General features: G+C 38.4%; 1 long non-coding RNA gene across 1 annotated transcript in view; it reads right to left on the minus strand.

The window, feature by feature from the left end:
- LOC106502417 overlaps positions 1 to 25,794 on the minus strand; it is a 602,578-nt gene that overhangs the window by 437,075 nt on the left and 139,709 nt on the right. Inside the window, exon 4 of the long non-coding RNA XR_001918456.1 lies at positions 22,457 to 22,620. This is a non-coding gene — a long non-coding RNA (uncharacterized LOC106502417). The remainder of the gene's footprint in view (positions 1 to 22,456; positions 22,621 to 25,794) is intronic.

Genomic DNA, 25,794 nt, shown 5'->3' on the forward strand with positions numbered 1-25,794 from the left:
TTTGCAGAGGAGGTATTCAAATAATATTTATTGAGTGGAATATGAACACCAGTACCCTCTCATCACCCCTTAATTTACTAATTCTCTGAAGCCCTTAATCTATGGTTGATTTTATGGTACATTGTGTCTATTCTGAGGATGTATTATAATATCTGTTTCAAGCATGTTTGCTACCCTTAACTAGACAGTGTGTTTTCTGGGGAAAAAAAGGTTCTTCAGTTCCTCTCATATACATTGCCTTCCATCTTCACTAACAGAGCTTACTATAGTGTAAGCTCTTACTGTATACTTCTTATACAGAAGATAATTTAATCTCATTAAATTAAAGATAGATTATAGCTATAAAGAATTCAAAGAACTAGAATACATTTAATTTTATCAATGATAACTTTTCGCAGCGAAAGCTTTGGCTTTTCCCTAAGTTTTGATCCCTATTATCAAACCCTTCTTATGCTTTCTTTCTCCCATTTTATTCCCCTTACAGAAGACTGAAATCATATACAGGGATGTGCATGTGTGTGTGAGAAAGAGACAGAGACAGAGATGGAAAGAGAAAGAGAGAGCTGGAAAACTCTACAGCCATGAACATTGTATAAATGAGAAATTAGGACATGATCTTTCTTTCTTTGTACTCCTGACCAATTGTCAAAACAGGATAATTCAACTTTGGGCTGAATTAACAGAGGTAAAATATCCAGAACAAGGAAGAAAACATGCTCTGCTCTGTGATGTTCAGTAATCCCAGGAATATTGCGTTCAACTAAAACAAACAAACAAACAAACAAAACACTATAGAAGATTGTTTAAAGAAATGCCCAGAAAGACGATGGGTGTCAAAAATATAAGCAATTATTAAGGGAGGTGGTTTTCATATAGGAGACACATTACATAATAAATGGTCTGGTAAATTATGGAAAGTTCTTGACGTTTCTCTGAAGGAGATGCAAGTGGGTTTTGGGCAGAAGAGTGACATAACTTGGGATTTTGGAGGATCACTTTGCTAAGAATAGATGATAAAGAGGCAAGAGTGGAAGCAGGAAAACCAAGTAGGAGGCTATTGCAAAAATCCAGAATCTGTGACTCCAAAGGGTAGAACCTTCATGTGTAGAAGTCATAAGGAGGCATATGGTATAGGCTGACTCAGAAGGCAGTGTGTTCTCAGCCACCGAAAGTGTACAAGTAGAAAACCAAGGCAAAGATATTGCAGAGGTTGGCTTTATAACTTAAAAGTCATTTCCAACATTGAGACTCCAAGATCATTCCCTACAAGCTACCCATACCCTCAGACAGCTTAATAGCTCCATAACCATGTTAACTATTTTTTATTACAAAAGCATAATATATTCACTACAGGAAATTAGAAAATAGAGATACAGGTAAGTAAAGGGAAAAGAAATAAAAACACAATCCTAACATCCAGAAATATTTACAGTTAAGACCGTGGTAGCAGTAAAGACTCCACCTGCCAATGCAGGAGATGTGGGTTCAATCCCAGGGTCAGGAAGATCTCCTGGGGAAGGAAATGGCAACCCACTCCAGTATTGTTGCCTGGGAAATCTCATGGACAGAGAAATCTGGTGGGCTACAGTCCATGGGGTTGCAAAACAGCTGGTTGGACATGACTGAGCAACTGAACAACAATATATTCTTCTATTATCTTTTCTTGACACATATATCTTTAGATAGATAATTTTTAAAAGCATAGGGTTTTTCTAATTAACAAGATTACTATTTTTATAGTATTTTAAAACTCAATGTGTGGTGAATATATTCTGTTGTCAATTTACATTTTCTGCCAGAATCAGAAACCCCCTATAGATAGCCCCTACAACAGCCTTGAAGTAACGAGTAATGTAAATAAGATGGAAACTGGCAGGATACACATAGTCTTAGGAGATTTAAGTAGTGAGATAATGTCTTCCTCATGAGTGTCTCCCACCTAGCTCTAAGGGATATTTTGAACCATCTCTCATATAATATTTCACAATCCTCTGCCAGTTTCAGCACCCTTCCCTCTAACATCATAACAAGCTATATCCCAAGTTAAAAGATGGGAACATAATCAGGAGAGAGTGAAGGAACACCTGTCATTCTAATTGAGCCACAGAGGTCTCATTTTACTTTTCCCTTGTCACCTCTGAGCATCTTAGATTACAGCAGTTATTCATTCCAAGAGCACTTAAAAGTTTCCAAATGACTCTGAGCTTTATTCACCACCTTAGCACCAAAAGTAATACCTTGATATTTCCTCAGATGCAGCATCCATTGATTCATTCATCATCAACAAATATTTATTGAGTATCTGCTATGTGTACCAGGCACCGTTCTTGATATTTGGGATAAAGCAGTGAACAAAAGAGGCAAAATCTCTGTGGAGTTTTTATTCTTTTTAAAGGAAACAGACAATAAAAAATAATTCGGTATGTCAGATGGTAAGAGCTGCTATGGCAGGAGAGAAGGCAAGGAAGAAGGACAGGTAGTAACATGAAGGAAGAAGAGCATGGTCTAGGAAGTTCTGGATGTGAAAGGTGGCTTTAAAGCAAAGACTGAAGTAGGAAGGGAGTGAACCATAGGATAGCAGGGGAAGAGCATTTCAGGCAGTGGCCCTGACATGAGGAAGTACTTGGACATATTCTAGGATCAGAATGGAGGCTAGGGTGTGGGGAACAGGGTGAGGATAAAAGTAATAGAAGATGAGGTCAGAAAAGATAGCCAGAAGCAGGATCACATGGGGCCTTGAGGATCATGGAACACCTTGAACTTTTCTCTTCAGGAGGTAGTAACCACTGGTGAGTGCTGAGCAGAGAAGAGGGACATGAAATGACTTGAGTTTTGTGAGCATCATCTTGTTGGCAAGAGATTATAGAGGGCAAGAAAGCAGGGAGATCATGTAGGAGGTTGGAATAGTCCAGGAGATAAAGGCTGGGACCAGCGGGTGGCAGGGTGGGTGGGAAGAGGCAGTCAGATTCTGCATAAGTCGCAGACTCAGCATATGGTGACAGTTGAGAAAGAGAGGGAAGTCAAGGATGTCAACCAAGTTTCATCCCTGGAAACTGAAAAAATAGAGTTATCGTTCACTTGAAAGATGAGCAGACCACTGCAGAAATAACAGGTTTGCAGTGGAGGTAATTAGGAATTCTGCTTTGGTTACTTGAGTTGATTAGCCATCGAAATGGAGATGCCAAATAAATGCTGGATATATTAGTCTGAATCTAGCATTGATGTCCAGGTTAGAAATTTGGGATTTATCAGCACATTGCTGATAAGTGGAGCAGTGGACCAAAAAAGACTACAAAGGTAGTAAGTGTGGACAGAAAGCAAATAGGTCCGAGAATGAACACGAGGGCATGCCAATATGGAGAGGGCAGAGCCCAGGTGGCAGAACCAGCAAAGGGGGAAAAGCATCAAAGACTAACATACGTGATGTCTTTGTGCTAACTCCAGGAAAGGTGTGAAAGGAAAGTTCCTGAGAAAAAGTAAATTGCCTGTTATCAGCTTAGTGACCCTGAGACACACAAGATGATGCAGGGCTATAGCAGTGTCTGACCTCGGACAAGAAAAGAAATATTGTTCCGAAAAGACTTCGTCCCTACTATTTAACAATGACTTCAGAACAACGCCATTAATTTCAACTAAAGCCACTTCCAACAATATTCAACTATTCTGTAATTTAAGTAATCACAGAGTATTCCATATATGAATATGAAATGATTCATTTATTTAAACAATTTCATCTTTCTGGACATTTACATTTTTATACCTATTGGCTCTTTTAAATAAGACTTCAGTGAACATCTGTAAACACTTTTTTGAAACAATTGTTTTCTTAAAATTCATTTCTCTAAGTATAATTACCAGACTAAGGGTGATGCACATTTTTAAGAGACTTTTAATATGTATTTCCAGATTAGCCTCCACATGGATTGTCCCAATTTACATTCTCACTAGCAGAGTATAAGTGTCTTACAACTGAGATGTAACAAAGCTAATCTGTGAAGTCAATGAGCCTTTTAGTAGAATCTGTATGAACAGCCTTCATCTAATCTTTTTCTTAGCTTCTAACATCTAGACACCCCACTGGTTCCTACTCTGGCTTTAGACCTTGGACTTGAACTTTCAGAAATTCCTTCCCCTTCCAATCCTGGTTAAATGGCTCCAGGGTTCTTTCCAATTCCTGACCCTGCTTACCTTTTGTTAGCCAATCCCCATTCCAGACTCGGCACAATCAAATTCCTGTTATCCATCCAGCAACATCTCAAGGTTTTGCCTCATTCAAGCCCAGGAGCACTAAGAAAGTAAACCCACCCATCTAAGACCCCTCCCACCAGGAAGGGGGAGAGGTAGCTGGAGACCATCTGTCTTGATTTCTCACCTTCCACAGGCCCCTTCCAAAAGCTGGTCCTCCCACTAAAGCCTTCCTTTATTCTGGTCCTAGAAGAACAGATTGATTGTCCCACCCCTATGACCCTGCCCAACCCAAAGACCTGGGTAAGAATAAGGAGAGTGGGGCCTCAGTAACTAACCTCACTGGAGACTCGCAATGAGCCTGTGAAGTACGTAATACAATCACATCATGTGTGCTTATGAACTAAGAGAAGCTTCCACTTTTAAATGTCTTACTCCTCCTAAAAGAACAGTGCTTATTGAGATAAATGAAAAGAGGTGGTTGTTTTAAATCAGTATGACTAATGTTAAAAAACAGCTGGTAAGGAATACTAGGTAATCACATACACACAAGCTACCAACTGGGAACATTACAGTGTTATACCTACCATAATTTAGTTCTCCCGCCCCACGTAGTCACTCAGAGAGGCAGCTGTGATCTTGGGCTTTGCACATTAGAGACCATTAGGAAAAGCAGCATGATTCATCATCTTCTGCCTGTGTTATTTTAACTTAGTCATTTGGGGGCAGATCTTCTGAGGCACTAACAATAGTCTGAGACTGGATTGATTTTCTTCCTTAAATAACATGTGGATTTTTTTAACTGTTGAAATTTCTGCCATTTCAGATAAAGACACATAAAATCTTAGAAGTGGAAAAGAATATGGACATGACTTAGAACAATCTCATTCAACTATCCTCTATGATATTCCTGGCAACTAGAAAGTCCTTGATTTCTCCCAGTGATGGGAAGTTCACTACTCATTAGAGAGGACATTTTGGGACTTCCCTGGTGGTCTAGTGGTGAAAGAATCTGCCTGCCAATGCAGGGGACATGAGTTAGACCCCTGGTCTGGGAAGATGCCACATGCCTCAGGGCAACTAAGCCAATGTACCACAACTACTGAGCCCTTGCTCTAGAGCCCATACACCACAATGAAGAGTAGCTCCTGGTTGCTGCAACTAGAGAAGGTCCATGCACAGCAACTAAGACCCAGCAGAGCCCCAAATTAAGTTTTTTAATGTTTTAAAAATTTAAAAAGAGGACATTTTGATTTTTCAAATAGCTCTCATTAGAATATTTTCTCTAATGTGTTTCTATGTGAATCATTGGTTTTTCATATTTCCTTACAGATTACTCCAGAAGGAAATTATGCTTTTATCCATATAATACACATAATCAACAAAGGCAGATTTGATTTTGTTGTCTTTTCATTTCTGGCATAAGCACTTGCGGTTTCTCTAAAATTTTCCCTTAGAATCCTCAGTATCCCAGACACTGTCCTTTGACTGAATATGGCTCTTAAAAAACTGGTGTAAAATGGTGTAAAAATTAAACACAAGGCTCCAGGTGCGATCTAGCCAGAGCACAGTATGAAAGGGCACAATGCTTCTATAGATGCAACTTTAGGTTTCTTGGAAGCCATGTTACACAATTGGCCCAGGGATCCTTTTAAAACAGTCTGCTTTGCTTTTAGGATGTCCCTGGTTCTACAATTCAAGGATTTGTTTTTTAACCCCAATTCACTATTTTATATATTTATAGCTATCTAGTTTTTCTCTTATAGGCTTTGTATAAGTTTTATTCTTTTAGGCCTACATTTCAGGTATTAAGACCATTTAATTATACCCACTGTCTCTCCAGAGGATGAGATGGTTAGATAGCATCACAGACTCGATGGACATGAATTTGAGCAAACTTCAGGAGGCAGCAGAGGACAGGAGCCTGGCGGGCCACAGTCCGTGAGGTCACAAAGAGTCAGACACAACTTAGCAAGTGAACAACAATAACAACTATCCCTCCTAAATTCTCATTCTCCAAAAATTCAATGGCTCTATCTTGATAACAGTTCTGGGTATAGGGCAGTGGGGTAGAAATATCAATCCTTTAATCAATGGTCTTGGAGTTTTATAAATCAGCTATTGAACCATAGTCTAGTTATAAAAGCAGTCCCTCAACTACCAGAGAACTGCATATCTTGACGGAATTCTCAAGACCCTTTACCCCTCAATTTCCCCTCAATATTTTTTTACAGGATAGTGCTATAGCCTACATAAAAATACTTCACAGGAAGCAGCCCTTGAAACTCACCACTGCATTTCATGTAAAGATATACTGAGCAGATGGTTTACTATATGACATATGTCCTCTTTATGAGAACCCATAGAAGTTTCTCCCTGTTCTCAGTGTTTTCCTTTCTTATAGACACTTTTATTTATGATGCTTTCTCTCTGCTTGGACTGTTAAGAAGCCCACAGCAGAATGTGCAAGCTACCTCTAGAAAAAGTACAGAGGAGGAATAATAGGTTCACACGGCATATGCTTTATGGACCAACCACACACTCATGGTTTCATCTTCTTCTCCCTAACTTTGTTTTCCCTTTACCCTAATTTTCTCATCCCTCTCTTCTCCTTCGCCTTCTTCTTCTATCTCTCCCCCACCTCCTTCATTTTATTAAATTTTGTGTGTTGTTAAAGCCACCAAAAAATCTTTTTATAACAAAAATAAAGATGGAACATAGATAGGTAATCTAGATTATGTTTATCTAAGTATTTTATCCACAAAGATATCATTATACAAATCAAAATGCACATGTCTACAACATTAACATGATCCACAGGACTTACACAGACTTACAGTCATTTAAAAGAGGTGGGAAATGTCCTAGGCCCAGTGAATCCTAGTTAAACACTAGTTCCTAACAATCACTGCTTTCTTTTCTAAATGCTTACAAGTTATACATATAGTTGCATTTTTAGAATTTTTCCAGGGATTGATATCAAGCTGGCTACTCTGTCATTTGGTGAGACTGGGGCAGGGAGATACATATTTTGTTCTTCCTTTAGAAATTTGGAATATTTGCTCATTCCAAGTCTTCTGGAATCCCTCCTATCCTCCAAGTCTTATCAAAAATCACTGATAATAGCTGTGAATTCTTCACTGCCAGTTCTCTCAGTATTCTGGGGCAAGTAAAAAATGCAGTGAACTTTATATTTAAGTCCAAGAAAAATTAGGCATCATTCTTTTGAGAATAATGTTCAAAGTATGTTACAAGCTGTTAGACCAGTTAAATTACAATAATTAGTATTTTGTGCAAATAATTTTACCCCAATTAGAAACTTCAAAAGAAAGGGATAAGGGATATTAGGAAATTAACATTTATTGAGTACTCACAATGTATAGGTATCATGAGGTGACTTACATATTTTCTTACTTGACATTCATAACAGTCCTATGATTTTAGTTATTATCCATTTTACAGATGAGAAAACTAGGTTTTGGAGAGGTTAAGTAGCTGCCCTAAATCACAAAGATAAATTGAAAAACTGAGTCTCGAACCCAAAGTCCACACTTTCCCCTGCCCCCGCCATATCAGACATGTAAAATTGAGAGGAATAACACAAAAATGGTCATGCAGACACAACCTTTATCTGATCAGAAAATGACAGCCAGGAGGTTTGTGCCTTCCTCAGTAATTTTGTTCCTTCAGCAGAAAAGTCAAGCCTGAAGCTAACAAAACCTACATGAAAGAAGAATTCTGTGCCCCTAAGATTAGTAAATGTCTAAGAAAATATCCTTTTAGCAGGACACTAAGATTTGGGGAGGTGATTCATACCAAAGGTTGAAGGGGAAACTCTCCTAGCAAGAGTTAAGCCCTCATGCCTAAATACGAGAAAATAAGACAGAAACTGTCCTTAGAGCAGAGTGAAGGACAGAACAAACAAAAGTTAGATGAGGTAAATATATTATAGTTAAAGCTTAGTTAAGAATAAGACACTTCTACTAATGAACGCACAAAACAGAAACACTCATACTTCTAGAATGAGTTTATGGTTGCGGAAGGAGGATGGGGGGTGAACAGACAGGGAGTTTGGGAAGGACCTGTACACACTGCTATAGTTAAAATGAATAACAAACAACACAATATACAATAACTGTATAATGCAGAGAACTCTGCTCAGTGTTCTGCAGCAGCCTGGATGGGAGGGAAGTTTGGGGGAGAATGGATACATGTATATGCATGGCTGAGTCCCTTTGTCATCCATCTGAAACTATCAAAACATTGTTTGTTAATCAGCTATACCTCAATACAAAATTAAAAAAAATTTTTTTTAAGAAAAAGGTATCTATCCTTAGCTGCTTGTATCTCTTTACATTTGGTTTCAATTGCAGCGGAAGCCATAACAGTAGGATGTATAGAAGAGACTGATCCAGGAGGCTCAGGTAGAGTCCAGACGTCTCTCTTCTCTTAATTCTCTCTAACACTAGTGCCCAACTCCAAATGAGAAGTTTGGGCTATTTATTTTGCACAGGATGCTGCCCCAGAATCTAGGAAAGAAACTAAGCAAAGATGTCTTTTAAAATTGAGAATAGTAAATAATTACTATGTAGTAGATAATATAACTTTCCATAGAAGTAATACATCCTAAGAAAATGTTTATAAATGTGTTACTAAGAATAACAGTGTGATTTCCCAAGTCTCCATCAAAGTATTTCCTTGATTAATTCAAGATGACTAGCCTATGCTTCTAAGAAGACATGACTAGAATGCAATAGAAGTGAAGATAGTAGTGACATACCCAATTGTATTGTTACTTGCTTTGTACAAGTGTCTTTGGAGATGTGAAAAAAGAATGAATTAGATAATAAATGTCAACTTATCAATTTTTATCTTGCAGTATACACAGAAAAGGGTATTTTCATTACAGATGAGCCACACTGATTCTTTATAAAGAACAATACCTACCATGGGTTTCCTTGGTAGCTCAGACGGTAAAGAATCTGGGTTTGATCCTTGGGTCAGGAAGATTCCCTGGAGGAGGGTGTGGCAACCCTCTCCAGTATTCTTGCCTGGAGAATCCCTATGGACAGAGGAGCTTGGAGGGCTACAGTACATGGGGTCACGAAGAGTCAGACACAACTGAGCAACTAAGCATAACACAGCACATACCTACCACAAAAAGGGCAATCAAGTCAGATAATTCTGCCTAACAGAAATAGCCCTTTAAAAAAGCATACAAATTTCCATTCCATTGTGTCTCATCCTTATGCCAGCTATTCATAATAATGGCTATGGCAAATCAGACCCAAGCCTAGTGAGACTTCAGGAGCCTCATCCTATTGGCTATAGTACCTATGGAATCCTATTGTGGGTTATTCAGTTCCCAGCCCTAAACGCTAATACTTAATGCCCTGATACCTTTCATCACCATTTTTTTTTTCTTTTTGGAAGCAGCTACCACAACAAACATCTATTTCTCCTTTATTGACTATGCCAAAGCCTTTGACTGTGTGGATCACAATAAACTGGGGAAAATTCTGAAAGAGATGGGAATACCAGACCACCTGACTGGACTCTTGAGAAACCTATATGCAGGTCAGGAAGCAACAGTTAGACCTGGACATGGAACAACAGACTGCTTCCAAATAGGAAAAGGAGTACATCAAGGCTGTATATTGTCACCCTGCTTATGTAACTTTTATGCAGAGTACATCATGAGAAACGCTGGGCTGGAAAAAGCACAAGCTGGAATCAAGATTGCCAGGAGAAATATCAATAACCTCAGATATGCAGATGACACCACCCTTATGGCAGAAAGTGAAGAGGAACTAAAAAGCCTCTTGATGAAAGTGAAAGGGGAGAGTGAAAAAGTTGGCTTAAAGCTCAACATTCAGAAAATAAGACCACGGCATCTGGTCCCATCACTTCATGGGAAATAGATGAGGAGACAGTGCAAACAGTGGCAGACTTTATTTTTTTGGGCTCCAAAATCACTGCAGATGGTGAATGCAGCCATGAAATTAAAAGATGCTTACTCCTTGGAAGAAAAGTTATGACCAACCTAGATAGCATATTCAAAAGCAGAGACATTACTTTGCCAACAAAGGTCTGTCTAGTCAAGGCTATGGTTTTTCCAGTGGTCATGTATGGATGTGAGAGTTGGACTGTGAAGAAGGCTGAGCGCCGAAGAATTGATGCTTTTGAACTGTGGTGTTGGAGAAGACTCTTGAGAGTCCCTTGGACTGCAAGGAGACCCAACCAGTCCATTCTAAAGGAGATCAGTCCTGGGAGTTCTTTGGAAGGAATGATGCTAAAGCTGAAACGCCAATACTTTGGCCACCTCATGTGAAGAGTTGACTCATTGGAAAAGACTCTGATGCTGGGAGGGATTGGGGGCAGGAGGAGAAGGGGACGACAGAGGATGAGATGGCTGGATGGCATCACCGACTCGATGAATGTGAGTTTGAGTGAACTCCGGGAGTTGGTGACAGACAGGGAGGCCTGGCATGCTGCAATTCATGGGGTCTCAAAGAGTCGGACATGACTGAGCGACCGAACTGAACTGAACTGAACCACTACAAAAGCAATAGCCCTTATATTCTGAGCATCTGCAAATTACCAGGCAGGCAGTGGGCTCAGCCAGTCTTATAATTAATCTCAGAGCTCATCATGTGTGCATGCTCAGTTGTATCCAACTCTTTGTGACCCTATGGACTATATAGCCCACCAGGCTCCTCTGTCCATGGGATTTTCCAGGCAAGAATACTGGAGTGAGTTGCCATTTCCTCTTCCAGGGGATCTTCCCAACCCAGGGATCAAACCCAAGTCTCCTATGTCTCTTGCATTGCAGCAGATTCTTTACCACTTGAGCCATTAAGGCAATAACACAACTTCTATCAATACCCTCAAGTTAAAGATGAGGTCAGAGAACCAGTATGTAGCAGAACTAGAATTGAAGCCCAGATATGTCCAGTTCTGAAGCCCATACTCCTTCCACACTGTCCCTCTAACTACAGAGTATCTTCTTCCTCTCCAGTACTCACTCTTTCTTTGATCTATCCCTTTTTCAGTGTTAAAGTGAAAAGAAAGTGAAGTCGCTCAGTCGTGTCCGACTCTTCGTGACCCCATGGACTGTAGCTTACCAGGCGCCTCTGTCCATGGGATTTTCAGGCGAGAATACTGGAGTGGGTTGCCATTTCCTTCTCCAGAGGATCTTCCCGACCCAGAGATTGAACCTGGGTCTCCCGCATTGTAGGCCGACACTTTACCATCTGAGCCACCAGGGAAGAATTTTCTAGTATATCTCTATAATCACTTAGGGTCATTAAACAGCTTTTACTGTTATGCTACAGTTCCAAGTAGCAGTAAACCCAACTCCAACTGGCTTAAACATTCAAGGAGGTTTTTTTGGTTCATGCAATTAGAAAGTTCAGAGGTAGGGAAGCATCAAGTGTGCTCTGCTTGGGACTCCAGCCCAGTTTGTCTGACATTCTGTTGGTTGTGTTTTACTTTGTGAGTTGGATTTGCAAGACGGTTACAAGCAATTGTGTCATTGCTCACATCCAGGGAAAAGAAGATGCCACTTCAGAGAACATCACACAAAATTACTCGGGTTCACTCTGACGACTCCCTTTAAACCAGTCTCAGTCACCAAGGACAATAATATGCTATGATATCTTGGATCTCTTCTTCCTCTCCAGAACAATGCCTGAGCAAAACATGCTAGCAAGAGAGATGAAGAGTACCCAGCTTCGTTAGTCCAGTGGTTCTCAGCCGTGGCCGCATATCCACCTCGTCTGATGAACTCTGTATACACCACCAACTCTCAGGCCTCACTCTTGATCAATTTATAATTTTGTTAAATTCTCTCAGTAATTTGTATGGGTATCAGAAGCACCTGGTTTACATTCATCAAACCCCACTCTTCGAGTTAGGAGTAGAGTCAATCCCACACACACCATTAATTCCTCTAGGGTGAAGCGAAGAGGAAATATGAATGGAGGAGAGGCAGTCTCCATGCTTTCTATAGCATTTACCATGCTGTTGCAGCTGCTTGTTTTAATTATGTTGCTTCCCCTCTCGACAATAAACTCTATGGGGACCTAAACTGTGTCAACATTATTCATCATTGGATCCCTAGAACCTGGCAGATATCTGGCATCTAGTACTAAATGCCCATTGAAAGCTTTTAATGAATGGATGAAACTCAGACTCTATTGGGCTGGCCTCACAAAGAAGCCCTATTTTCCTTTAAAAGAACCACTCATCTCCTGAAGATTAATCTCTCAGTGTTCATTATCTTTCTCCAGCATAAAACTCTCAGGGTTCTTCTCTGTCTTCATCATAAGCTCCAGCAACTTTGTCATGTGTTGAAGGTTCCCTACAGAGCATCCTTCCTCTTCCTCTCCAATATCATCTCTGAGGATCATCTGTACTTATAAGACCTCATTATTAATGAATTCCTCTCAATGCATCCTCAATACAAGAGGTGCTCTCTTTAATTTTTTCCTTTTGCCAACATAGAAGGTGAAGGTGAAGTCACTCAGTCATGTCCGACTCTTTGAGACCCCGTGGACTATAGCCTACCAGGCTCCTCCATCCATGGGATTCTCCGGGCAAGAATACTGGAGTGGGTTGCCATTTCCTTCTCCAGGGGATCTTCCCGACCCAGGGACTGAACCTAGGTCTCCCACATTGCAGGCAGACGCTTTAACCTCTGAGCCACCAGGGAAACCCAAACATAGAGAATGACTATAAAATTACCCTATTTTCATTTAAAAATTAAACTGATGTTCTGTCCAAAGCAGTCTCTTGAATTGTATGAAAGGTAATAACAACACTGGAAAAAATCCTAACAACGGACACTTTTACAGCTCCTATATAGACAAGGTATTGCTCTTAGCAGTTTATATGTTACATATTAATATTATCTCTTGTAATTATCCCAATAACCTTAGGAGATGAGTATCAGTCCTACTTTCCCAGATGGGAAAATTGAGGCACAGGAAAACTATGTGACTTGCCCAAAGCCATACAACTAGTGAGCGGTAAAGCCAGGACTTAACCCCAAGTCATCTGATTCCAGAATCCAGGCCTTTAACTGCTACAACTTCAATATTCATCAAGAGAGCAAGCAAGGTGTCACAAGAGGCTAAATGAAATGACAGCAGTGGAAACGAATAGAAAGGGTCATCTGTGTATTCACAAAGAGATACTGTAAAGCAAGGAAGAGCAGTGAAAACTCAGCAATACCTTGGCTTAAGCAAACAGTGAAAATGAACCCACATTATATTGCCATATATTAGGGCAAGAGAGAAATCTTGACAGAGTATAGCTATCGAACACCTTAAAAGCTGAGCTTTTAAAAAGAGATTTTTATATGATCTGAAGATTGATAGCATCCAGGGGGTTACCTGGAAAGAGTTTAAATGTGAGGGTGGCTGGGGTCAGAAACATGTGAGAATCTGAGGATTGGGGTCCCAGATCCATTGTCTAATACCTGAGTCAGACTATGACTCAAAATTTAAAAATTCAACAACAGAATCAAGGTCCCAGAGGCCCAGCCCATGTGGCACACATCCTCTTGAGAGAGGTCCCTGGATTTTAGAAGTCTAGAAATGTGTATAGAGAAATAAGGCAAAACACAGCAGGTGATGCCAGCTGGAACCATCTCTGTTTTATTCATGCCTCGTTGGCAGGCGGCTGGTTCCCAGGAGGTGGCTGAATCTCACAAGGTTCAGATGTTAGAGGAAACAAATAACTAATTGTGCTTAACCTCAGCTTGGATTAATTCTGGGGTATGGACAAGCGTTTGTGTCTCCAGAGCTTGCAGTGAAGTGGAAAGCATGTATTAGCTAGCTTGGTGATCTGAATTGAACAGAAAAATTGAGCCACTGCCAAATCTGTGGGTGACTAGATGTCCTGTGTGAGCCTGGTCACCCTAAGAAATCATGATAATTGTCAGCATGGCCCACCCTTGCAAGGTAAGGCAGGTCCCTCCTTTCCCCCAGCAATGCATTATGCGTCTCTCTAAAATGAAATTTGTTTGGTTAAATTCTTGTAGAATCATCTTCTATATTCTTCTACCTAGATAAGTAACAGGTTTGTTCCCTGCTGTGTAAAAGAACACTTCCCTTTTATTTGCTTTAAAATACCTATTTGATGCATCAAGCCCTGCCCTCCTATTCTAGTTCAGTTCAGAAAGGCCAGAATTAGAACAGTTTCTGAATGCTCCCCATCTGCAAGATCTTATGCTCAGAGTTGGGCAAGTAAAGGGAAAAGAATTAAAAGACTGGTTCTTGCCTTTAAGCAACACCCAAATCACTGGGGATGCAGACACAACTTTTTATAATAGAAACCTGTGACCAGTACAATTAAACTGACATAAGATCTCAAGTGAGGATGCAATTCATTATGTTGTAGCAATGCGGGGACACTTCTTGCTGCTGCTGCTAAGTTGCTTCAGTCGTGTCCGACTCTGTGCGACCCCATAGACTGCAGCCCACCAGGCTCCCCCATCCCTGGGATTCTCTAGGCAAGAATACTGGAGTGGGTTGCCATTTCCTTCTCCAAGGCATGAAAGTGAAAAGTCAAAGTGAAGTCGCTCAGTTGTGTCCGACTCTTCGCGACCCCATGGACTGCAGCCTACCAGGCTCCTCCGTCCATGGGATTTTCCAGGCGAGAGTACTGGAGTGGGGTGCCATTGCCTTCTCCACGGGACACTTCTTAGTGGAGGCAATTTTCAACCTAACTCTGAAGGTGGGGGTAAGATTTCAACAGGAATTGCAAACAGTAGTTTGAATCCTCTGAGATTCCTTTAGAAATGAGGTGGGATATGAAAACAAAATAAAACAAACATTCAAACTGTTGTATTTGCAGGTGTCTATATGAAGACATCTATGAGGCAGTTAGCAATTCAGGATTTTAAGTACAGACATGAGAGCCACATACCTATGGAGATAAGCAAAGCCACAGACCTACATTTGACATGGCAGGAGTGGAGAGATGGAAGAGAAAACTGAACATGGAACCTTGGGGAATAACTGAGTCTGAGGCAGAGACAAACATGGAACCAGCAACATGGGCTGAGAAGCAGTGGTCTCAAGGGAACAGAAAGTTATCAGCGTATCAACAGACTAGGGCCTCTGAAACATCCATCATGTAGGATCAAGACTAAGAAGAAGCCATAAGATTTGATATTCAGAAACCACTGTCAACCTTCATAAGAGTAGCTCCAGTAGAGGAGGGAGTGTGGAAGCCTGACTGAAATTGCACTAAGAAATAAAAGGGAGATAAGGGAATGTTTGGAGCTCTTCTTTTTCACTAACTGGGATAAAAGGGAGGTGGCATCTTGAATAGAAAGCTGCAAAAAGAACAGGATTTTGCTAGTAGCAATGCTTAGGCATTATATAAATTACCCAAACCAAAAAACTAGGGTTTATAATCTGAGAGAGTGCAATACAAATGCATAAGTAATCTATGGACATTATGTATGTCATGGGTTTATGGTTTTAATAGGTGTTTTATCAATAGATTGCTGGGCTTCCCAGGTGGCTCAGTGGTAAAAGAATCCTCCTGCCAATACAAGAGATGTGGGTTCGATCTTTGGGTTGGGAAGATCCGACGGAAGAGGAAATGGCTACCCATTCCAAAATTCTTGCTTCAAGAATCTCACGGACAGAGAAGCCTAAAGGGCCACAGTCCATAGGGTCGCAAAGAGTCAGACACGACTGAAGTGACTGAGCATGCACGTAGATAGTAGTTGTTTTCTTTACCTGGCTGTGCTTTTGGTGAACTGAACCTGCTCTAGTAATATAGTCCCAGCAAGGGCTACCAACCTTAACAGACATACACACATACACACACACAAACGCCCATGCAGTTTTTGGATCAAGTGATGAGCATGTAACCAACTCGTGATTTTTCAAACAGGACATAGCAGAGGAGGTTGAATCCCTCTCTAAAAGCAAAGTTGGAACCCAACCATGGAAGCTGCTAGTAGCTATGCTTCAAGCCTAGAGGAACAGATTAAGAGTGAGAGAATAAATTTGATAAATAATGAGAAGCAAAGACAGTAGATAAAGAGAAAGAAACATGAGATCCCTGCAGATATTCAAGTCCCTGATTCCAGAGGTCTCAAAGGCCCAGCCCTACCCCCGCCCATCTTGCAGTTTTGTGAGACTTCCAATAAATTTCTCTTTTCATTTCAGCTATATGAGCTCCCATCAAATGAAATTAAGAGTCCTGAATATTATAGAAGTATTGGCAAAGGGTAAAGAAGAATTTTTAGAAGTTGCACTTCTTTTTGAGATTTTCTATGGATGAAAATATTTTCAATATTATTTTAGTTGACAATTGTACAGCTGGAGTTGGAAGAACATAACAACAAAGAATACAACTTGGTAGAAAACTTGAAGGTAATATTAAGCATGTAACACTCACTAGAAGACCCTCAGTAAATGTCTGAGAGGTAGAATAGAGTAGGTTTATGTACCCAGACTTTGGAGCCAGATGACCAGGATTAAAAACCTGGCTCTACCACTTACCAGCTGTGGTCTTGGGCAAATTTTCCTTTTTATTGTGCTAAAGCACATATAACATAAAAATCTGCCACTTAAGCTATTTTAAAGTATACAGTTCAGGGACACTGAATATATTCACAATGTTGTGTAACCACAGACATTATTGAGTTCCACAATATTTTCATCATCCCAAAAGGAAACCTTACAACCATCATAGTGGTTCCTCTTTCCTCCCTGCCTCTAGCAATCACTAATCTGTTTCTGTCTCTATTAATTTGCTTACTCTGGACTTTTCATGTAAACAGAATCATATAACACATGGTATTTTGTATGTGACTTCACTTAGCATGACATTTTCAAGATTCATTCTTCTTATACATATATCAATCCTTTATTCTTTGTATGGCAGAATAATATTCTGTTGTACGGACATTTTCCATTTTGTTTATCTGCTCACTATTTGATGGATATTGGGTTGTTTCCAACTTTGACTGTTATGAATAATGATGCTATGAATATTTGTGTATAAGTTTTTGTTTGAACATCTGCTTTCAAATCTTTATTTGTGATATGGTAACTCTATGTTTAACTTTTTGAAACACCCCCAAAATGTTGCACCGTTTAACATTTTACAGTGATTTAAGAATTTTTTCTTTTCCTTGAATACACTTGCCAAAAGTAACAAGTGTATTTATTGATTGTTTCTTTTAAAAGAGACTGTCAATTTATTAAACAATAATTTTTCCATTTTACAATTCATTAGTGGCAATGGCAACCCACTCCAATACTCTTGCCTGGAAGATCCCATGGATGGAGAAGCCTGGTAGGCTGCAGTCCATGGTGTCGCTAAGAGTTGGGCACGACTGAGTGACTTCACTTTGACTTTTCACTTTCATGCATTGGAGAAGGAAATGGCAACCCACTCCAGTGTTCTTGCCTGGAGAATCCCAGGGATGGGGGAGCCTGGTGGGCTGCCGTCTATGGGGTTGCACAGTGTCGGACACGACTGAGCGACTTATAAGCGTTATTTTAAATTTTTAACTTTTCTAAAATTTGAATGTATCTTTCAATAGATGTCAAAGACATTTGGCAATGGCCAACTACAGCTGCAGTTGCTACATACATGTGATCTTAGCCACATATAGAAGCTATATTCATCCAATTGTCACCTTAAATGAGTTATTAATATTTGCATTGATAGCCCAACATGGAGTTGTATTTTCATTTTAACTTAAAAATGATTTCTTTTATTATGTTGAGGTATGTTCCTTCTATTCCTGCTTTCTGGAGAGTTTTTATCATAAATGGATGTTGAATTTTGTCAAAGGCCTTCTCTGCATCTATTGAGATAATCATATGGTTTTTATTTTTCAATTTGTTAATGTGGTGAATTACATTGATTGATTTGCGGATATTGAAGAATCCTTGCATCCCTGGGATAAAGCCCACTTGGTCATGGTGTATGATCTTTTTAATGTGTTGTTGGATTCTGATTGCTAGAATTTTGTTGAGGATTTTTGCATCTATGTTCATCAGTGATATTGGCCTGTAGTTTTCCTTTTTTGTGACATCTTTGTCAGGTTTTGGTATTAGGGTGATGGTGGCCTCATAGAATGAGTTTGGAAGTTTACCTTCCTCTGCAATTTTCTGGAAGAGTTTGAGGAGGATAGGTGTTAGCTCTTCTCAAAATTTTTGGTAGAATTCAGCTGTGAAGCCGTCTGGACCTGGGCTTTGGTTTGCTGGAAGATTTCTGATTACCGTTTCAATTTCCATGCTTGTGATGGGTCTGTTAAGAGTTTCTATTTCTTCCTGGTTCAGTTTTGGAAAATTGTACTTTTCTAAGAATTTGTCCATTTCTTCCACGTTGTCCATTTTATTGGCATACAACTGCTGATAGTAGTCTCTTATGATCCTTTGTATTTCTGTGTTGTCTGTTGTGATCTCTCCATTTTCATTTCTAATTTTATTGATTTGATTTTTCTCTCTTTGCTTCTTGATGAGTCTGGCTAATGGTTTGTCAATTTTATTTATCCTTTCAAAGAACCAGCTTTTGGCTTTGTTGATTTTTGCTATGGTCTCTTTTGTTTCTTTTGCATTTATTTCTGCCCTAATTTTTAAGATTTCTTTCCTTCTACTAACTCTGGGGTTCTCCAACTCTTCCTTTTCTAGTTGCTTTAGTTGCAGAGTTAGGTTATTTATTTGACTTTTTTCTTGTTTCTTGAGGTATGCCTGTATTGCTATGAACTTTCCTCTTAGCACTGCTTTTTAGTGTCCCACAGGTTTGGGGTTGTTGTGTTTTCATTTTCATTAGTTTCTATGCATATTTTGATTTCTTTTTTGATTTCTTCTGTGATTTGTTGGTTATTCAGAAGTGTAAAAGCTATATATGACAAACCCACAGCAAACATTATCCTCAATGGTGAAAAATTGAAAGCATTTCTCCTAAAGTCAGGAACAAGACAAGGGTGTCCACTTTCACCGCTACTATTCAACATAGTTCTGGAAGTTTTGGCCACAGCAATCAGAGCAGAAAAAGAAATAAAAGGAATCCAAATTGGAAAAGAAGAAGTAAAACTCTCACTGTTTGCAGATGACATGATCCTCTACATGGAAAACCCTAAAGACTCCACCAGAAAATTACTAGAGCTAATCAATGAATATAGTAAAGTTGCAGGATATAAAATCAACACACAGAAATCCCTTGCATTCCTATACACGAATAATGAGAAAGTAGAAAAAGAAATTAAGGAAACAATTCCATTCACTATTGCAACGAAAAGAATAAAATACTTAGGAATATATCTACCTAAAGAAACTAAAGACCTATATATAGAAAACTATAAAACACTGATGAAAGAAATCAAAGAGGACACTAATAGATGAAGAAATATACCATGTTCATGGATCGGAAGAATCAATATAGTGAAAATGAGTATACTACCCAAAGCAATTTACAAATTCAATGCAATCCCTGTCAAGCTACCAGCCACATTTTTCACAGAACTAGAACAAATAATTTCAAGATTTGTATGGAAATACAAAAAACCTCGAATAGCCAAAGCAATCTTGAGAAAGAAGAATGGAACTGGAGGAATCAACTTGCCTGACAGGCTCTACTACAAAGCCACAGTCATCAAGACAGTATGGTACTGGCACAAAGACAGACATATAGATCAATGGAACAAAATAGAAAGCCCAGAGATAAACCCACACACATATGGACACCTTATCTTTGACAAAGGAGGCAAGAATATACAATGGAGTAAAGACAATCTCTTTAACAAGTGGTGCTGGGAAAACTGGTCAACCACTTGTAAAAGAATGAAACTAGATCACTTTCTAACACCGTACACAAAAATAAACTCAAAATGGATTAAAGATCTAAATGTAAGATCAGAAACTATAAAACTCCTAGAGGAGAACATAGGCAAAACACTCTCAGACATAAATCACAGCAGGATCCTCTATGATCCACCTCCCAGAATTCTGGAAATAAAAGCAAAAATAAACAAATGGGATCTAATTAAAATTAAAAGCTTCTGCATAACAAAGGAAAATATAAGCAAGGTGAAAAGACAGCCTTCTGAATGGGAGAAAATAATAGCAAATGAAGCAACTGACAAACAACTAATCTCAAAAATATACAAGCAACTTCTGCAGCTCAATTCCAGAAAAATAAACGACCCAATCAAAAAATGGGCCAAAGAACTAAATAGACATTTCTCCAAAGAAGACATACAGATGGCTAACAAACACATGAAAAGATGCTCAACATCACTCATTATTAGAGAAATGCAAATCAAAACCACAATGAGGTACCACTTCACACCAGTCAGAATGGCTGCGATCCAAAAATCTGCAAGCAATAAATGCTGGAGAGGGTGTGGAGAAAAGGGAACCCTCCTACACTGTTGGTGGGAATGCAAACTAGTACAGCCACTATGGAGAACAGTGTGGAGATTCCTTAAAAAATTGCAAATAGAACTACCTTATGACCCAGCAATCCCACTGCTGGGCATACACACTGAGGAAACCAGAATTGAAAGAGACACATGTACCCCAATGTTCATCGCAGCACTGTTTATAATAGCCAGGACATGGAAACAACCTAGATGTCCATCAGCAGATGAATGGATAAGAAAGCTGTGGTACATATACATAATGGAGTATTACTCAGCCGTTAAAAAGAATTCATTTGAATCAGTTCTGATGAGATGGATGAAACTGGAGCCAATTATACAGAGTGAAGTAAGCCAGAAAGAAAAACACCAATACAGTATACTAACACATATATATGGAATTTAGGAAGATGGCAATGACGACCCTGTATGCAAGACAGGAGAAAAGACACAGATGTGTATAACGGACTTTTGGACTCAGAGGGAGAGGGAGAGGGTGGGATGATTTGGGAGAATGGGAATTCTAACATGTACACTGTCATGTAAGAATTGAATCGCCAGTCCATGTCTGACGTAGGGTGCAGCTTGCTTGGGGCTGGTGCATGGGGATGACCCAGAGAGATGTTGTGGGGAGGGAGGTGGGAGGGGGGTTCATGTTTGGGAACGCTTGTAAGAATTAAAGATTTTAAAATTTAAAAAATAAAAAAAAATAAAAAAAAATTAAAAAAAATGATTTCTGTATTTTACTTAAAATGTAACCCAAGATATGCCATGGAACAAAATGAAAATTTTTGTGTATGCAGATGATTTTCTGGCTTATACAGAGCTACACAATTAAACATAGTAGAAAATGACAGATTTTTCAGGTAGATAATAGAAGATAGAAATATAAGAACAGGAGTGTGACCAATGCCAGTTGACTTCCTAGTGATGCTGTCATCAAGCTATATGTACTTCAACTAAGGGGAAAAAATTATTAGTTTAACTCAGTAGAAAATGTAAGTGAACCACTTTCAGTACGCTTTCAAATTAAACTGTCAGCTCTGAAGGTGAATTGTGGTTATGTTGAGAAGAATAGGAATAAAAAGCAGTGTGTCACCATAATGTATGCAAAAAGAAATGCAGGAGGAATTTCAGACTGAGTGTGAAGAAGACTCAAACTAAAAATGTGGTTGTAACAATGAAAAATAAGAAAGTAGTATACAATTGTATTAATAATTTTATACTGCACTATATTTATTTACAGATGACACAATTGTATGTTAGAAAATTCTAAGAAGTCTCCCCCAAAACTATTAGAATTAGTAAGTCAATTTACCAAGATCACAGTATACTGAGTAAATATACCCAGACTGACTGTATTCCCATATAATAACAATTGGGAAATTATATTTTATAAAAAAAGATAAAAATGTGCAAAACCATATTTCTATATACTAGCAATTGAAAATAAAACTAAAACAATATCTTTTGCAATAGTATAAAAAACATATAATGTTAACAAAACTTGCAAGACCTCTACACTGAATACTAAAAAATTATACCTAAGAAAAATTAAAGAACAGCTAACAGTATGAAAAGATAAATCACGTTCTGCCAATTCCCTCTAAAACAATAACCAGGTTTAACGCACTTCAATAAAAAAACCAACAGGTGTTTTTCTTTCTTTTTGTAAGAAATTGACAAGCTAACGCATGTAAGAATTAAAGATTTTAAAATTAAAAAAATAAAAAACTAAACAAAAAAAGAAGAAATTGACAAGCTGATTCTGAAGTTGTGTACAGAATTGCAGTAAGCCTAGAATAGTCAAAATCATCTTGAAAAAGTAGAACAAAGTCAAAGAAATTATAAAATCTGATATCGACTTACAATAAAGCTATGGTAATCAAGATTGAGTGTGGCATTCGTGCATGCGTGCTAAGTTGCTTCAGTCATGGCCGACTCTTTGCAACTAATGGACTATAGCCCACCAGGCTCCTCTGTCCATGGGATCCTCCAGGAAAGACTACTGGAGTGGTCTTCTCCAGTGGCATCTGTATAAGGATAGACAAAGAGATAAATGAAACAGAAAAGAGAATCCAGAAACAAATCCCCACATATGTAGTCAACTGACTTTCAACAAAGGTGCCAAGGCAAATCACTGGGGAAAGGAAAATCTTTTCCACAAGTGGTGCAAAAACAATTATTAATAGATATGTGTGATTTAAAAAAAATTGAACTTCAACCGCTATATATGTATATGTGCTCAGTTGTGTCTGACTCTACGACCCCATGGACTGCAGTCCTCCAGGCTCTTCTGCTCATGGGATTTTCCAAGCAAAAACACTGGAGTGCACTGCCATTTCCTTCTCCAGGGGATCTTCCCAATCCAGGGATTAAACTCATGTCTACTGTGTCTTCTGCAATGGCAGGTGGATTCTTTACCACTGAGCCACCTGGGAAGCATTTAACTCATATACCAAATATAAAAATTTACATTAGATAGAGAGTACACCTAATGCAAAAGACAAAATAGTAAACCTTCTAGAAGAAAATATAGAAAAATATCTTTACAACTTTGGCATAGACTAACAAGACACAAAAACCATATAATTAATAAATCAAACTTTATCAAAATTAAAATTTATGCCTATCAAAAGATACCATTAAATAAAAATGCCAGAGATTGGGAGAAAATATTTACAATACCACCTATATCTGGAAAAGGATTTATATCCAAGATATATATATTTTTAATTACTAATATTAAATATATTTTAAAATAAAAATATATTTAAGCATCTATAAATCAGTAGCAAAAGTAATACATAAAAATTAGAATTAAAGATCTGTGAATGGCTAATAAGCACATGGTTTTTCCAGCAGTCATGTATGGATGTGAGAGTTGAACTATAAAGAAAGCTGAGCACCGGAGATTGATACTTTTGAACTGTGGTGTTGGAGAAGACTCTTGAGAGTCCTTTGGACAGCAAGGAGATCCAACCAGTCCATCCTAAAGGAAATCAGTCCTGAATGTTCATTGGAAGGATTGATGCTGAAGGTGAAACGCCAATACTTTGGCTTCCTGATGCAAAGAACTGACTCATTTGAAAAGACCCTGATGCTGGGAAAGATTGAAGGCGGGAGGAGACGGGGACAACAGAGGATGAGATGGTTGTATGGCATCACTGACTCAATGAACATAAGTTTGAGTAAACTCCAGGAGTTGGTGATGAACAGGGAAGCCTGGCATGCTGCAGTCCATGGGGTCATAGAGTCGCACATAACTGAGCAACTGAGCTGAACTGAATAAGCACATGGAAGGACAATTAACATCATTAGTCATCAGGGAAAATATGAATTAAAACCACAATAGGAAACCACATCACACCCAGGAGAATTAAAGTTTTTTTAAGTAAATAGCAAATGTTGACAAAAATGTGGAGTAACTGAAATTCTTACTCACTATTGGTACACTCTAAAGACTATTTTTAAAGATTTTGTCCATTTTTTAATAAAGTTAAACATATACCACAGGTACATAAGTTGTCAAAATACATCAAATTATATTTAACATCTGCATACTTTATTGCATGGATAATATAATGCAATAAATTTTTTTTTTAATTTTTAAAATTTAAAGTTGGTCTAATCCTTACAGCTGAAGAGGCCAAAGTTGTTGAAACAAATTGAGAAACTTGTTCTAAGCAATCTGTTGTTTTAAGTTATACTCTTAATTTCCTGTTTGCCACAGCTATTATTTTTTAGTGTATTAGAAACTGTATATTTTAGTGGTTCTCAAATGGTTGAATTTTTGTTATTTAAATACAGTTGTTGGGGCTTCCCTGGTGATCCAGTGGTTAAGAATCCACCTAGTAATGCAAGGGACACCAGTTCAATCCCTGCTCCGGGAGGAACTCACATGCCTTGGAGCAGCTAAGTCCATGCACCACAACTACTGAGCAAGAGCTCTAGAGCCCTTGAGCCACAAGTACTGAGCGCACCTGCTGCAACCACTGAAGCCCACATGCCTAGAGCTGGTGCTCCACAACAAGAGAAGCCACTGCAATAAGAAGCTCACGTGCTGGAACTTGAGAGTAGCCTCTACTCACTGCATCTAGAGAAAGCCCACACATAGCAACAAAGATCCAGCAGACCCACAACTTAAATAAATAGATTAAAAAAATAAACACAGTTGTTAATTCCTAGTTTTAGTATATTATGGTCACGAATGTAACCTGTATAATTTCTATTATTGATATTTATAAAGACTTTTCTTTTGGAGCAACTGGATGATGAATTTCCATAAAGGTTTTATTAACAATTTTTTAAAGGCTGCCTGAAATACACAAATAGATATAACAGATATAGATAATAGAAATGAAAATAGAAAATATTGTATTTTATACATTTTTTTATATTCTGTCAATGATTAATTTTTCCTTATATTTTGAAGGAATTTTGCACTACGTATCTCAAGGGAATGTTATTTGGTCTGCTTAAAAATATTTTCATTTAGAATTATACCTATTATTAAAATAACATTTTTCATTTTAAACTTGTATCACATTGCTTTAGATGTATTTCCTGCAAACAGAATTTAGTTGACTCTGACAGAATGTTTTAAAAGGCAATCTGAAAATTCAGATCTTTAATTATGTCATTCTTATCTCAGTAATTTACAGCTATAATTGATATGTCAGATCCTTATTCTTTCATCTTGTTTTGATGTTTTCCTTTTTCATGTTTCCTTAGCGTTTTTTTTTTGTAAGACTTTTCAGATGGATCATGTTTCTTTTTATCCTACTTTTTTATTCTATTGATTGCTTTTTAGTTTTTTTAAGTCTCTATTCTCTAATCGTCAGTCAAATATAAAATGGTATCTGCTACCTTTCTCTGTACAACTTCTCACAAGTAGCCTGATAGTAAATCTATCAGTTTGTAAATTCCTTTACAATTAATTTGAGTTCTAAATTCACATTATCAAATTTATCTATTATATATCTCCTTTGATAATAAATTTTGACATCTGCCCTCAGTCCTATAGACAGATTTACAATACTTAGTTTTGAACAATGGTTTTCAAACTTTGTTCCATGGGGTCCTCTGGTTCTGAAGAGGTCCCTCACAGTTACCTGTGGTTGGGTCTCTTGGTTCTTCATATCTTTTTAACCAGAGAATGACAAGAATAGATGTTTCATATTTGGGGTTTTCCAGGAAGAAATTTT

The sequence above is a fragment of the Capra hircus genome, chromosome 8, assembly GCF_001704415.2.
Source record: "Capra hircus breed San Clemente chromosome 8, ASM170441v1, whole genome shotgun sequence".
In the NCBI taxonomy this organism is placed as follows: domain Eukaryota; kingdom Metazoa; phylum Chordata; class Mammalia; order Artiodactyla; family Bovidae; genus Capra; species Capra hircus.